The sequence below is a fragment of the Zingiber officinale genome, chromosome 1A (genome assembly GCF_018446385.1).
Source record: "Zingiber officinale cultivar Zhangliang chromosome 1A, Zo_v1.1, whole genome shotgun sequence".
Classification (NCBI taxonomy): Eukaryota; Viridiplantae; Streptophyta; class Magnoliopsida; order Zingiberales; family Zingiberaceae; genus Zingiber; species Zingiber officinale.
The window spans coordinates 161963200-161978738 of record NC_055987.1 but is presented as its reverse complement, the minus strand read 5'-3'; the positions used below and the strand labels follow the sequence as shown (position 1 = coordinate 161978738).

Genomic DNA, 15539 nt, shown 5'->3' with positions numbered 1-15539 from the left:
AATTTTACTCATAAAAAAAATCTATGGACGAAGATTTTGATGCCTCTGCATGTTTTTTTACTAAAATTTAGTTTAATATTTCAGGTATTTGGTGCTTTGCTATTGCCAAGATGTTCTCCATTCCTATAATAATGTCATACCTCACTCATATTCCAAAGTAAGCAAGTTTCTTCAGAGAGTGTGATTGCGATTTGTCCATTCTGAATTCTGCTTAGTTTACTAGAATTAGTCACTGCAACAAGGACAGTACTAATTGTTTTTTCATCCATTACATAATTGGGCAATTTTCTTTTGGCAGTGAAGAAAAAATTGAGTATCTCAGCAAGATAACTGTTAGATGTCATAAATCCTCTTTTAAAGAAAACAGAATGTTTGCATTTCTGATGGAAAGTTCTTTGCCTCTGAAATATTGGATGTTGCTTTATTACTTAAACTGGGTAGAATAAGCTCACATCTCATTAAACACTAATTGGTTTTTAAAAGCACTTCACTATCTTGCGAGAGACTTACATCTTAATATCTACTTTTTCACTCCCAAATGTGTCCTCCAAAAGAGCCTTAAATTATTTAAGGAACAGGTGTGGCAAGCCAATAGATCCAATTTAACAAATGCCGATGTGAATCGTGAAGCTTTGGTCGATACCTTTCTATCATGTTAGAAAAACCAAATCCAAATTATTCTTCTCAAAGAGAAGGGTACATCAATTATCTTAATTTTCCAGTTTATTTACATGATATTACAAGCTTTAGCCGAAGGCCCACTCGGGACCATTTTAATTTTATTTTTCATATGCAACTGATCACTCCATCGATTCTAAATCCCCAAATCAAATTCTACAGTCAGCCCGGGGATTTTTTTTTTTTTGAGGCACTGATTGATTAATGGTATTTGCTATTATTTGTACATATTTAAACTGCACATTCTTGTTATTATCGTGCAGATACATCCTAGATACACTTGGGCTTGGTTCGTGGAGCCCATGTGGATGGTGGTAATGGATATCAAAACTGTACATATTTAAACTGCACATTCTTGTTATTAATATAACAGAAGGTTTGACTTTTCCATTAGATATCAAAACATTTTACTGAGGTCTGTACTTATTCTGAACTCTTTGCTATTTTTTTTTCTTTTCTATAGCTCATAACGTCCTGTTGGAAAAAAAGAAATTATGGGAGAAGGAATAAAACAGTTACGAGGGGAAAATTTATTTTATATGGAGAAAAAGAATTTTTACATGGAAAAGAAAGAGAATAAAATAAAAACTCTCAACTTATTTTATTCATTGAAAAAGATATTTATTTATAGGTTTATTAGATAAGTGCTAATTTTTTTATTTATTTATTCTATCTCTACGAACTCTTATCCTTATTAAGATTACCATCTCATCAAATTCTATCCCTATCTTCTTATCACAAACTCTCATTTTCATCAAATTCTATCTCTATCTTCTTATCAAGAAATGCCACCTCATCTCATTTTTATCTCTATTAATAAAATAAAATGTAATTTCCAACCCCGTCTCTTAAACTTGATTTTGTGACTCCAAGTAAATATCGTATTTTGATGAAGTCTTCAAATTTGAGAGGCTTGGTATAAATATCAACAACTTGATCTTGAGACTTTATGTATTCCACTTGCGCCTCTTTTCTTGTAATGCACTCTCTAATATAGAGATAGCGCGTATCAATGTGCTTTCTTCTATCGCGGAAGACTTTATTATCAACTCGAATCTTGGTTGTATTATACCCTTCAGGAAGTGGAGTTAACTCCCATATACCTTTTTTTTCGATCACTTTGACTTCTTCATCCATCACATCTTTCCACTTTTGTTCTTTATAGCTTCTTGAAAATCTATAGGTTCGCAATTGGCAAAGAGGCAATATAGAGTAAGATTATCTTGATTTTCAGTTACCTCATAAATTTCCTGTAAGCTTCTAAAGCGTGGTACTCTTCCACTTGAATTTTCACTTGAAGTTGATGGAGATGAATTTCGTTGAGTATTGGATGTTGGTGTTATTACCAATAGAGTAGTAGGCTCCTCTCTTGTTTGCTCCACCATTGGTTGCTTCACATCTTCTTCTTTAAAGTATGGGAAGAAGTTATTGTTGGTGCAATCTGTTGGGTTTTTCGGGCCGCGAAAACCGCTTTTCGCGTCGCGGAAACCCCGAATCGCCCAAGCCACGGATCTCGTGCAAGGTAAAACCGAACGAAAATACGAGTACGAGTTTGAAAACTTTAATCTACAGTAGATCTACATAAGGATAAACCATTTATACCTTTGATGCGATGCCCTTCGCGTTCCCGCTCGTCCAAATGATGCCGGATCTCAAGACCATCAAGCGTCGGTCCTCTAGAAGTATCCACACGGACACACTAGATGGAGATGACCAAAAACCAAGGTGTGCTAGCACCTATGTGGTTCGGCCAAGGGAGGATAGGGAGAGGGAGAGCTTGAGAGGGAGAAGGAAGAAGATGCACACAAGTGAATGAAAAAATCAATTTTTCACCCAAAAAACAAAGTGGCCGGCCACTTTCAAAAATCACATTAATTGCATTAATTGCAATTAATATGAAACCATTAAGAGAGTGACTTTGTAACTTCCATGAGGTGGCACCCATGATGATGTGGAACATCATTATTGGTCCACCTAATGCCAACTCACCAATGAGGTGGCAAAAGGTCAAGTCAAAATTGACCTTTGGCCTTCCTTCTCAAGTCAAGTCAAACTTGACTCAATCTCTACCATGGTGGATCTAATCCAACCATTTGATTCGAGCCAACTTAATATAATGAATCTAATTCATTAAATTAAATTGATTCAATGAGTCAAAATCTAAATTAGACTCATTTAACACATGATCAACTTGAGTCGAACTCAAGTTAGCCCAATTAGGATTACTCTTAATCCAATTTGATTCATCAAATGAATCTAATCCTCTTGGTTCATCATATGAACCTAATCTCCACCTAATTGCCCTAAGTGTGTGACCCTATAGGTTCTTGTAACGTTGGCAATGTCCTAAACCCATTTAGGAGCATAAGTAATGAGCGGTATCTAGCAACACATCATTACTACCCAAGTTACAAGAATGTCGAGATCCGACATCACCTTGTGACTACCAATTGTGACTACTCACAAAATAATGACAAGTGTCCTTCTATCCTAGACATCTAGATTGATCAATATGAGGCATAGACCGTGTCATCCTCTAATCAATCTAAATCTTGAACTCCAAGTAGATTCACTCGATCAAATGAGCTCAACATCTAATGTTGACTCATTTGGGCATGGCCATGCACTTAGTGGTCTCACTCTATCAAGAATACCGATGTCGCTCCCGTCATATGGGAGGGATAGATCCCATCTACATCACTCACATCCCTCTACATAATTCATTATATACCCAGTAATCGCCTTTATAGTCCACCCAGTTACGGGTGACGTTTGACGAAACTAAAGTACATAACTCCTTATGTAGGGATCCATGGTGACTTCAGGTCTAAGGACTAATAGTCATACTAATAGCCACATGAGAAAGTATATGACACTCATATAACGATCCATGATACTTTCTCATGGCGGGTCATTCAGTATACATTCTCCAATGCATACCCATGTGTCAACTTGATATCTCTATATCCATGACTTGTGAGATCAAGTCATCGAGCTGACCTACATGCTAGTCTTATTGTATTAACATTGTCCTTGAATGCTAATACTCGACTAGGAATGATTTAGAGTAGTGTTCCCTATATCATCTCACTATCGATTCAACTAATCGATTGATATAGGTATGAACCTTCTACTCAAGGACGCTATTATACTTAGTCTATTTGGCACTAATATAAATAAGTATAATAACCAAACAAATGCCTTTATTAATATACAAGAATATGATATACATGAGTCCGTACAATCATCAAATGATTGGCTCTAGGGCTCTAACTAACAATCTCCCACTAGCACTAGTGCCAATCAGTATAGGCTCTAAGGCCTAAAGACCTAGTGTGACCATCATGCTTCCTATGTGCCAAAGCCTTGGTCAAGGGATCTGCGATGTTAGCCTCTGTAGGTACTCTGCAAATCTTCACATCTCCTCTATCGATAATCTCTCGAATGAGATGGAAGCGCCGTAGTATGTGCTTGGTCCGCTGGTGTGAGCGGGGTTCCTTCGCCTGTGCTATAGCTCCATTGTTGTCACAATAGAGCTCAACTGGGTCAGCGATGCTAGGAACCACCCCAAGTTCAGTGATGAACTTGCGGATCCAAACTGCCTCCTTTGCTGCCTCTGATGCAGCAATATACTCGGCTTCTGTTGTAGAATCAGCTACTGTATCCTGCTTCGAACTCTTCCAGCTGACAGCACCACCATTAATGCAAAATATGAACCCTGACTGCGATCGGTAATCATCCTGATCGGTCTGAAAGCTGGCATCACTGTAACCCTTTACAGTTAGCTCATCATTGCCTCCATATATCAAGAAATATTCTTTAGTCCTTCGTAAGTACTTAAGAATATTCTTGACCGCTATCCAGTGACTTTCACCTGGATCTGACTGGTATCTGCTCGTCATGCTCAAAGCATACGAGACATCAGGTCGAGTACACAACATGGCGTACATGATCGATCCTATGGCTGAGGCATAAGGGATCTGATCCATGCGGTCTCTCTCCTCTCTAGAAGAGGGACCTTGAGTCTTCGAAAGACTCACGCCATGTGACATCGGCAGAAATCCCTTCTTGGAGTTCTGCATGGCAAACCGAAGGAGTACCTTGTCAATATATGTACTCTGACTTAGGTCAAGCAATCTCTTAGATCTATCTCTATAGATCTGTATCCCAAGAATACGAGATGCCTCACCTAAGTCCTTCATTGAGAAGCAACTCCCTAGCCATGTCTTGACAGACTGAAGCATAGGGATGTCCTTCCCAATGAGTAGTATGTCATCCACATACAGTATGAGGAAGACAACTATGTCCCTACAACCTTCTTGTAGACACAAGGCTCATCTTCATTCTTGATGAAACCAAACTGTTTGATCGCATCATCGAATCGAAGATTCCAGCTCCGAGAAGCTTGCTTTAGTCCATAAATGGACCTATGCAGCTTGCATACTCTACTAGTATGCTGTGGATCTACAAAACCCTCAGGTTGTGTCATGTACACATCCTCGAGTATGTTTCCATTCAGAAACGCGGTTTTGACATCCATCTGCCATATCTCATAGTCATGGTAGGCTGCAATAGCAAGCATGATCCGAATGGACTTAAACATCGCTACTGGAGAAAAGGTTTCATCATAGTCAATACCATGAATCTGCTTGAAACCTTTAGCTACCAAGCGACCCTTATAGATAAGTCCATCCATGTCAGTCTTTCTCTTAAAGACCCACTTGCACCCAATGGGTTTTACCCCTTCAGGTGGATCAACCAAAGTCCATACTTGGTTGGTGTACATGGATTCCATCTCGGATCTCATGGCTTCTAGCCATTTCTCGGAATCTGGTCTCATCACAGCTTCCTGATAGGTGGTAGGCTCATCCTCTATGAGCACAATGTCATCATGGTCAGACAAGAGAAATGAGTATCTCTCAGGCTGACGACGTACCCTATCAGACCTACGAAGAGGTATGTCTACTTGAACTGGTTGTTGTTCCTCAACTCCTTGTGGAACAACATCATCCACAACACTTTGTGGTTCCAGTTCAATTTCCATCGAGGCATCAGTGCTATTGTTCGCATCTTGAACTTCTTCAAGATTGAACGTGCTCCCACTAGTCTTTCTAGAAACAAAATCCCTTTCTAGAAAGACCCCAGTCTTTGCCACAACTACCTTGTGCTGACTGGGAATGTAGAAGTAATATCCCTTAGTTTCCTTGGGATATCCGATGAAATAGCACTTGTCGGATTTGGGTCCTAACTTGTCTGAGACTTGACGTCGAACGTAAGCCTCACAACCCCAAATCCTCATGAAAGACACCTGGGCATCTCTCCCAGTCCATATTCCTATATGGTGTCTTTATCACGGCCTTTGATGGAACTCGGTTGAGTATGAAAGCTGCCGTGTCTAGAGCATATCCCCATAGATATGTCGGAAGATCTGTGTGACTCATCATAGATCGTACCATATCTAATAAGGTACGATTCCTCCTTTCGGATACACCATTCCACTGTGGTGTTCCAGGAGGAGTGAGTTGGGATAGAATCCCACACTCAGCTAGGTAGTCACGAAACTCATGGCTAAGGTATTCTCCACCTCGATCTGATCGAAGTATCTTAATACTCTTGCCAAGCTGGTTCTGTACTTCATTCTTGAATTCTTTGAACTTTTCAAAGGATTCAGACTTATGTGTCATCAAGTACACATAACTGTATCTACTGAAATCATCAGTAAATGTGATGAAGTACCTATAACCGCCTCTAGCCGCAACATTGAAAGGGCCACATACATCACTATGTATGAGTCCTAACAAATCAGTTGCTCTCTCGCTATGCCCACTAAAGGGGGTTTTGGTCATCTTGCCTCGTAGGCATGACTCGCATATCTCATATGATTCTAAATCAAATGAGTCCAGCAAACCATCCTTATGGAGCTGGGATAAGCGTTTGTCATTTATATGACCTAAGCGACAGTGCCAGAGGTAGGTTTGGTTCATGTCATTTGACTTGAACCTCTTGGTACTAATGTTATAGATAGGGCTCTCAAGGTCTAGAATATACACTATGTGAAAATCAGCAATAGACTTCGGATATTATCCGAAGTAATATACAGATAATTACCGAAGTAGACGCACGTGAAGTAAAAGGGTCAATTTATTACTTCACCACACAATTACTGAAGTCTATCACCGGTCCAAAATCGGTTCAAAATCAGACCGTTTTTGAAGTAAAAAAGCTCTATTACTTCATCGAGATCAGTAAAAGTACCGAAGTGATTGATGATATATTACTTCATAGGTTACATTGATTGAAGAAGTAAAATATGTATACGACTTCACAATTTTTGTATTCTAGTGCAGTAAATATTTAATTTTACTTCTACATAATTTGGCTTGATCGAAGTATTTTGGGTTGTATTACTTCATCATAGTGTATACGTAATAGAACATATTTTACTATAACAAAAATTTTAATTTAGCGAAGTAATTTATACAAATGACTTCACAAATTTAATCAGTGAAGAAGTAAATAGTTTCTTTAACTACGCCACTATTTAAATTTATTGAAGTCTTTTGTGTTGTATTACTCCACCATTTATTCATAGTATTGAAGTAATTGACAATATTTTACTACAATACAATTTTAATTGACAAAAGCGTATATCATAATATTTTACTACAACACAATATTGTTCACCACCAAAATTAAACAAATATATCACAAATATTTATAAAATACAATCCAAAAGTGTATTCATAAAAGTCATATAACCAACTTCACCCAAAGCCTTTTGTATTCATAAATCTCTAAATATAACCCAAAAATACATTCACAAAAGATAAGTTTCATCAACTTCACCCCAAAGCTTTTGTATCCATAAATCTCTAATTACAATCCAAAATTTATATCACAGCCTACACTTAGGCACCCACATAGAACTAGACGAATTCACTCCATTCACTTTTGACTTCATCATACTGAGATTGTAATATTATTTGCTTTTGGATGCTGCAAACTGAAGCATTAATAGAAGTTTAAGGGTTAATGTAAAATAACTCAATATTTCATAAAGAAGATATTTCATAAAGAACAAATTCACCTTCCTCTCCAATTGTGGATCTTCATCTAAGACTATCTCTTTCATGTACCGCATTATACAATATTCACATTCAACACCACCAATTTGTTTTAGATTACCCTAATAAAATTGAAAATATAATGCAATTAGTCACAATATAAATAATAAGAATTATTAATTGATGCTTAAATAAATTTTGTAAAGGTAAGTAATTGCAAGGTACTGGCAAAACAAATGATAGAACATACAAGATAACCATAATCATCATCATAAAACTTGAACATATGAGGTAAACATAAAAAACAAAATACCATAGATGATGGGTATAGGAATATTCATAACCCTACATTAATTTGTGACAACATCTATTAGCAAAAATATCTAACATCAAGCATTATCATCCTTCTCTATAATAATCGTCTTTAAGAAAAATTAAGGTCAAATCTAAATTTACCCCATGTAAACCAAAGCAAACCATGTGAACAAATATTGTGAACAAAGCAAAGCATGTTGAAAATACTAGAGTTCATCAATACTGCTAAGACATCTTATAAGTATTAGAAGACAGATAGTGCTAAAGTCAATTTTCATATAAAAAAGATAGCAAGAACCAAAGTGGATAATGAAAACAATTAATCCATGTCCATAAACTTGCCAAAGATGCAAACCATAGAATAGCTAGAACAAGTGCCATAGAAAAAGATGTTTTGATATCCCTCATCGGAAATCCTCCTTTCCCTCTGTTATAGATTGTAATACTTATGTGTCTATTGTTGGATGTTGTAGTTTTAGATCATTTGTATTTATTTTACATGGAATTCCGAACTAAACACTAACCTGATGAAGCAAAAAGTGATTCAGTCTTCAGCATATCAACAATTTTCTTAGTACATAAAAAAGAAGCAACTAGATTAAATGCTTCTAAGAGTCAAATTATTCACCACTACTAGATATAAGTAAAGTATTCTAATAGGCAGTTGTCTGGTACAGCCATATTGGACGAGTTACAATTGATTTTGTAAGGATTTGTTTAGTTAAAGTGCAAACAAGTTTGCTAGGACCCTATAGCCATTCTAATGTGACAGCAGGTCTATGGAATATGGCTGTTCATCCAATCCAACTCAGGCAAACAATCAATGATAAATTTCAGTCATTTTTTACTCTTCTTGAAAGATGAAAAGAGTTTTTTTTTCCCATCAAACCATATTCATCTATCAGTGCGTCATAATCATAACTGGTTGTGATGAAGGGTCCTCCAGCTGTGCGCCCAAAATTAGTTCCTCCGTGGTACTTAACAAACAACCAAAGGAAAATTAGCAATTTTGAATCATTAATATGCAAAGACAATTTAGAGATAGATTGCAGTTCCAACCATGTAATAGTTTATAAATGAGCCACCCTTTTGTATAAAATGTGTCACAGCGAATGCAAGATCTTGAACTGGTCGTTGACGGATGGTGCCTCCAAATTCTGTAAACCTGCAGTGACAGCACAGAAGAAGTTCGAGAACCCTCAGCATTAATCTATATCCTCATGGACATCACAGACATGACAGTCCATGTACAAATCTCAATTAAAATGAAAACTAAAACTACTTAGCAACTTACCAACCACTCCAAGCTTCAGTCCACATGGTAGGCTTATCAGGTCTATTAGGAGTGAAACTATGACAGTAGAAACCATTGCACGTATTTATCTGTTCAGAACATTAGAGATTCTCAGAAACATATTGAAAACATATATCAAGAAGAAGACAAATGCAGTTTAACACATTAACTAAAGCACAAGCCTATATGGCAAATGTACTAAATTAAGGTATAAATTTCTTTCTATATACAGTTAAACACCAATTTGTGCTCTTAGCTGAATAGATATCTGTTCTGTTCTATAGTGGCAAATCATAAATACACTTTAGTAGATGACAATCCACAGCACAGCTACACATAGTGGATCATCAGATAAGGCAAATAAAAAATGATTAAATTTATTTGAATATAATTAATGACTTTAGTAGCTTTGCATATAGCTCAGTGGGGAGATAAGAGTCTTGTAGCTAAACACAAAGAAAGAACCGAGCATAGAATAATAATATTTGACTTCTACCACTGGATCCGGGGCATCATCCTCCTTGCACATAACCCATGGTACACCAGTTCCCAACCCAACGGCCATTTGTGCAACCCAGTTTAAATACACATGACCAGCAACGCCAAATGCCTTACTTTCAGGCCCATACTCATTTTCAATCTGCATTCAAGACCCCATGAAAATAAAACTTAGGAACACAATTTGACATTAAGTTACCACATTGAGGATGCACGAGAAAAAATTTACCTGCGAAAGGATGATTGGACCGCCTTGAGAACCAAAAAGTGATTCAGTCTTCATCGTATCAACAATTTTCTTGGTGAAACCTTGCATAGACATCTGTATAAAGCATTTAAACATATACTTGCAAGGCATGCAACAAATCCAACAAGTAACCCACCCCCTTTAAAACTTAAAATAAATAGGGAAGACTACATTGTTCTTGCATCAACAATCCAACACAAGAAGAATATAATATAAAAAGAGTAGTTTAAGGAATTTACCTTAAAAGGTTCATTGTCTGTTCTGAAGCTGATTCTAGGGACATATTTCAACCAAACTGGAAATCCTCTAGACAAACGAAGAAAACAAAAATAGTTAGGATGAGTTATCCACATGAAGAATCTATGAGAGAAGTACCCAAAATTCCATTCAGCGCAGAGATGTACAGTCCCACCTTTTGGACTGTCTTGTTAAACCTCACCCAATCATACCTTCCTTTGAAATTATACTGCCTAAAAACTAAGAAAAATAAATTGCACTAACTCAAGGTGATCCATCTAAGAAATATACTTCTCCATCAAATCAAAGCACAAGAAGAAAAAAACAAGAAATTATCAAGAAAAGACAGGAAAATACATTGCCAGGTGAAGGTTGATGGCCATTCCAGAAGATGTAGGTCTGTATAACATCCAAGCCTCCATCCTTAGCTTTTTTGAAAGTCCTTCCCACATCTAACATACAAAAAAAACAACAATCAATGATGTGCATCTAAAATTAGGGCAAAAACCCTCAAAAAGAGTCACCTACAGAACCAAAAGAAGATTAATAAAAGATAAGGAGAAAAAAGAAGGATTTTTTATGAGAGAGTACTTCTAGGGTGCTCCTAGGGTAGTGAATGGAGCCTGAGATGAGGATCTTTCTCTGGCCATTGATGACGATGGCTTTCTTGTCATAGGTCATGCCATATTGTGCCGCGGGATGGAGAAAAAGCAGCAGGAGGAAGAAACGAAGTGGGGATCAAAAATCTAGAGAGCTCCAGACTACCATTCTCAATCCCACTCCACTCTCTAAGATCTCACACTCCCTCCCTCACTTCACTTTCCTCCTTGAAGAAAGCGAGCCCAAGCCAAGCCAAGCCACTGAGGATTAAAAATTAAATGAAGAAGCCACCTGATGATATCCTTGATGGCGTAATGACTTTTCTCCCTCCCTTCACTTCAATTCCCTGGCGGCATTGTAGAGTGGAAGAACACTAATAGCACGGTAGAGAGGAAAGGAAAGAAGGGGGTGGAGAAGGAAAAAACCTAGCGTGCAGAGAGGAGAGGAAGTGAAGGCGTCTCAACACGAAGGGTTTGCGTCGGGGAAAATGGAGAAGGTTGCCGTCGGGGAAAACACGAATGCCCGACGGCTTGTGTCGGGGAAAAATGCGAAGGAGAAAAAGGCGATTGTGAATTGCTTCCTGCAGAACTTAGGTTTTAGCAAATAATTGATGGTAAAATTAATAAATCGATTTAAGTTGTAGAAAAACTTTTAATCCATTTATATTTATTACTTCAGCACTTACAAATACGAATTTTATTTTATAACTTATTACTCCATCGAATATATATTACGAAGTAAAATATAACATAAAATTAGAAGTGAGATCTACATTTTTAAATCTACGAAGTCTAAAATCGTATTTACTTTATCAAATTTATTATCGAAGTTGATTATCATATATTACTTCGTAATTACTAATTGATGAAGTAAACTGTGGCGAAGTCTATTGCCCATTTTCACATAGTGATATAGTCCGTTTATTAGAGGTGCACTACAATAGAACATATCTTTTAAATATACAGAACAACATTTGTCTTTTATTATAAAAGAGTATCCTTTCTTGTCTAAACAAGAAACTGAAACTATGTTCTTAGTAAGAGCAGGCACATAACAACAATCATCTAAATCTAGTACAAGCCCAGAGGGCAGAGATAGCTGATAAGTTCCTACAGCAACAGCAGCAATCCGTGCTCCATTGCCTACTCGTAGGTCCACCTCGCCCTTTGCCAATTTCTCAGCGCCTGCACATCAGTACAAATGTGAGAAGCACATCCAGTATCTAATACCCATGATGTAGAAATAGATAGATTGACTTCTATAACATATATACCTGAAGTGGAAGTCTCACTTCGCTTCTTCTTCAGATCCTCCAAGTATACCTTGCAGTTCCTCTTCCAGTGCCCGGTCTGACCGCAGTGGAAGCAGGTAGCATCCTTGGCGACCCCTCCTTTAGGCTTCAGTGCCTTGCCTTTGCCCTTGGTTTGGGACTTTCCCTTACCTTTGGGCTTGCCCTTGCCCTTGTGCTTCTGGACCATCAGAATGGGCTTAACCTTCTTAAGGTTAATCTCAGCAGTTCGTAACATACTAAGTAGCTCGGGCAGTGGCTTGTCAATCTCGTTCATGTTATAGTTGAGAATGAATTGACTATAGCTATCCGGTAAGGACTGCAAGATCAAGTCAGTGGCCAGCTCTTGGCCAAGTGGGAACCCCAGTCTTTGTAGGTTCTCTATGTACCCAATCATCTTGAGTACATAAGGACCTACAGGAGACCCGTCTGACATCTTGCACTGAAACAGTGCCTTCGAGATCTCAAATCTCTCATGCCTCGCTTGTCCCTGATATAGTTGGCGAAGATGCTCAACCATATCAAAAGCGCCCATCAACTCATGTTGCTTCTGAAGCTCTGAGTTCATGGTCGCGAGCATTAGACAGGACACATCTAATGCGTCGTCTTGATGCTTCTTGTAAGCATCTTTGTCGGCTCGCGGGGCATTGGCAGGAGGAGCCTCCGGAATGGGCTGCTCCAGAATGTACAGCTTACGCTCCTGGGTGAGAACTATTCTCAAGTTCCTGTACCAGTCCAGGAAATTCGCTCCGTTGAGCTTGTCCTTCTCAAGGACAGATCGCAGGGAGAAGGAATTCGTGTTCGACGTCATGGTTATCTACAACAGAAAATTTGCAGAAATAAATATCATATTCTTTAAAAATCATTTAATTAGGCCTTTTAATTAAATGATGCTCCCACTGAATTCTATAATTCTTGTGGGACAAGATCCACATCATACTAACCCTTGAGTTAGCTTTGGCTAATACGCCCAAGGCTTAGTATGATCGGTAGGTAACGATTACCAATTACATCTCTATGCAACTCTTGTTTATAGAATCAATATCCGCATTTATATTAAAACTCGAGTTAGCTTTGGCTAATACGCCCGAGAGTTAATGTGATATTGACCTATCTTTCCAACTATTGGAAGAATGCCTATAGTTGACTCGATCCAACCGAGTAACTATGAATACTCAATCTAATTGAGTTTATATTCACCCATGCGTTGATAGACGGGACCAAGATTGTCCCTCCGTACCCTACCAAGATAATATGTATTGCTCTGCTTTGGCAGATTCAACAATACATGTGATCGAGGTAGTAATAGGTATCACGGCACGGTTAGGCATTAGAGTTGAGTCGATTGAGATCTAATCTAATCGAGAAGGGATGCATCTTGTGCACGACTTAGATCTAATCTAATCGCAAGGGTGCATCATGTGCACGACTTAGATCTAATCTAATCGTTAGGCACTAATTAATTAACTACTTATTAAATATGCATCACATACACAAGCAATTAATTAATCTATTTGTCATTTAGTCATGGCCCTACTACAATCTTCTCAAGCCAATGAGAAGATCGATTGGTCAACCTAGGGTCAACAGCTTCTCCAAGCTCCTCCCTTTGACCACCTTGTGTTGCTCGTGCCCGCCTCGGAACTCCGTCTCGTGTGGACCCTCCACCGCTCCAATTTGTACATTACAATTTGAAACTCGAGTTACATTCGAGTCTAAATCTAATTTACAACAAGAAAATAAGAGAAGGCACGACGCGCAGGTCGCAAATATAATACAACACTCGCAAACACATAACGGCACGCAGGCCGTATTAAAAATTACAACACAACCAATCATATTGGGCTTTGGGCCATGACTATCACAAATTAATATATAATTCAAAATTATATATTTTTCATAATTTTCTATAATTTTAAAATTAATTTTTACAATTTTACGAATAAAATTTCCCGGCGGTCCCGTTTCGGGCGCAATAGAGGAACGGATCCCCTTGAGGGGCCCAGGGGCATCGCCCCTACCCGCGATCTAACCATCGCGAGGATTCCTTTGCGATCCAACAGCGCCTAAACCCGCTGTCCCAAAACGATTTGGGTCGAGACATTGCCGTTTCGGAAAAATCTTCCCGGCGGGTTCGTTTTTAGCGATTTCGGGTGCGATCGCGGAGCAAATCCCCTTGCGGGGTTAGGGGAAGTACCCCTACCCACGATCTAACCATCGTGAGTTGCTCCTTTGCGATCTAATGGCACCCAAGCCCGCTGTCCCAAATGAATTTGGGGCAAAAACGAAGCCGGTTTTGAAAGAAGCCTACAAGTGCCGAGACACTTGTGCTTCGCTTCTACGGAAAAATTACCCATAAAATCATAAAAAAACTAATTTTTACAGAAAATCACAGAAGGTTTTATTTTTCATAAAAATAAAAACAAACTCGTACAAGCCTTGCACGTGGCTCTGATACCACTGTTGGGTTTTTTCGGGCCGCGAAAATCGCTTTTCGCGTCGCGGAAACCCCGAATCGCCCAAGCCACGGATCTCGTGCAAGGTAAAACCGAATGAAAATACAAGTACGAGTTTGAAAACTTTAATCTACAGTAGATCTACATAAGGATAAACCATTTATACCTTTGATGCGATGCCCTTCGCGTTCCCGCTCGTCCAAATGATGCCGGATCTCAAGACCGTCAAGCGCCGGTCCTCTAGAAGTATCCACACGGACACACTAGATGGAGATGACCAAAAACCAAGGTGTGCTAGCACCTATGTGGTTCGGCCAAGAGAGGAGAGGGAGAGGGAGAGCTTGAGAGGGAGAAGGAAGAAGATGCACACAAGTGAATGAAAAAATCAATTTTTCACCCAAAAAACAAAGTGGCCGGCCACTTTCAAAAATCACATTAATTGCATTAATTGCAATTAATATGAAACCATTAAGAGAGTGGCTTTGTAACTTCCATGAGGTGGCACCCATGATGATGTGGAACATCATTATTGGTCCACCTAATGCCAACTCACCAATGAGGTGGCAAAAGGTCAAGTCAAAATTGACCTTTGGTCTTCCTTCTCAAGTCAAGTCAAACTTGACTCAATCTCTACCATGGTGGATCTAATCCAACCATTTGATTCGAGCCAACTTAATATAATGAATCTAATTCATTAAATTAAATTGATTCAATGAGTCAAAATCTAAATTAGACTCATTTAACACATGAATCAACTTGAGTCGAACTCAAGTTAGCCCAATTAGGATTACTCTTAATCCAATTTGATTCATCAAATGAATCTAATCCTCTTGGTTCATCATATGAACCTAATCTCCACCTA

General features: G+C 38.4%; 1 pseudogene; it reads right to left on the bottom strand.

Moving 5' to 3' along the window:
• Nucleotides 1-8890: 8890 nt before the first annotated feature.
• Nucleotides 8891-11014, bottom strand: LOC122006012 (annotated as a pseudogene).
• Between the last annotated feature and the right edge of the window lie 4525 nt (nt 11015-15539).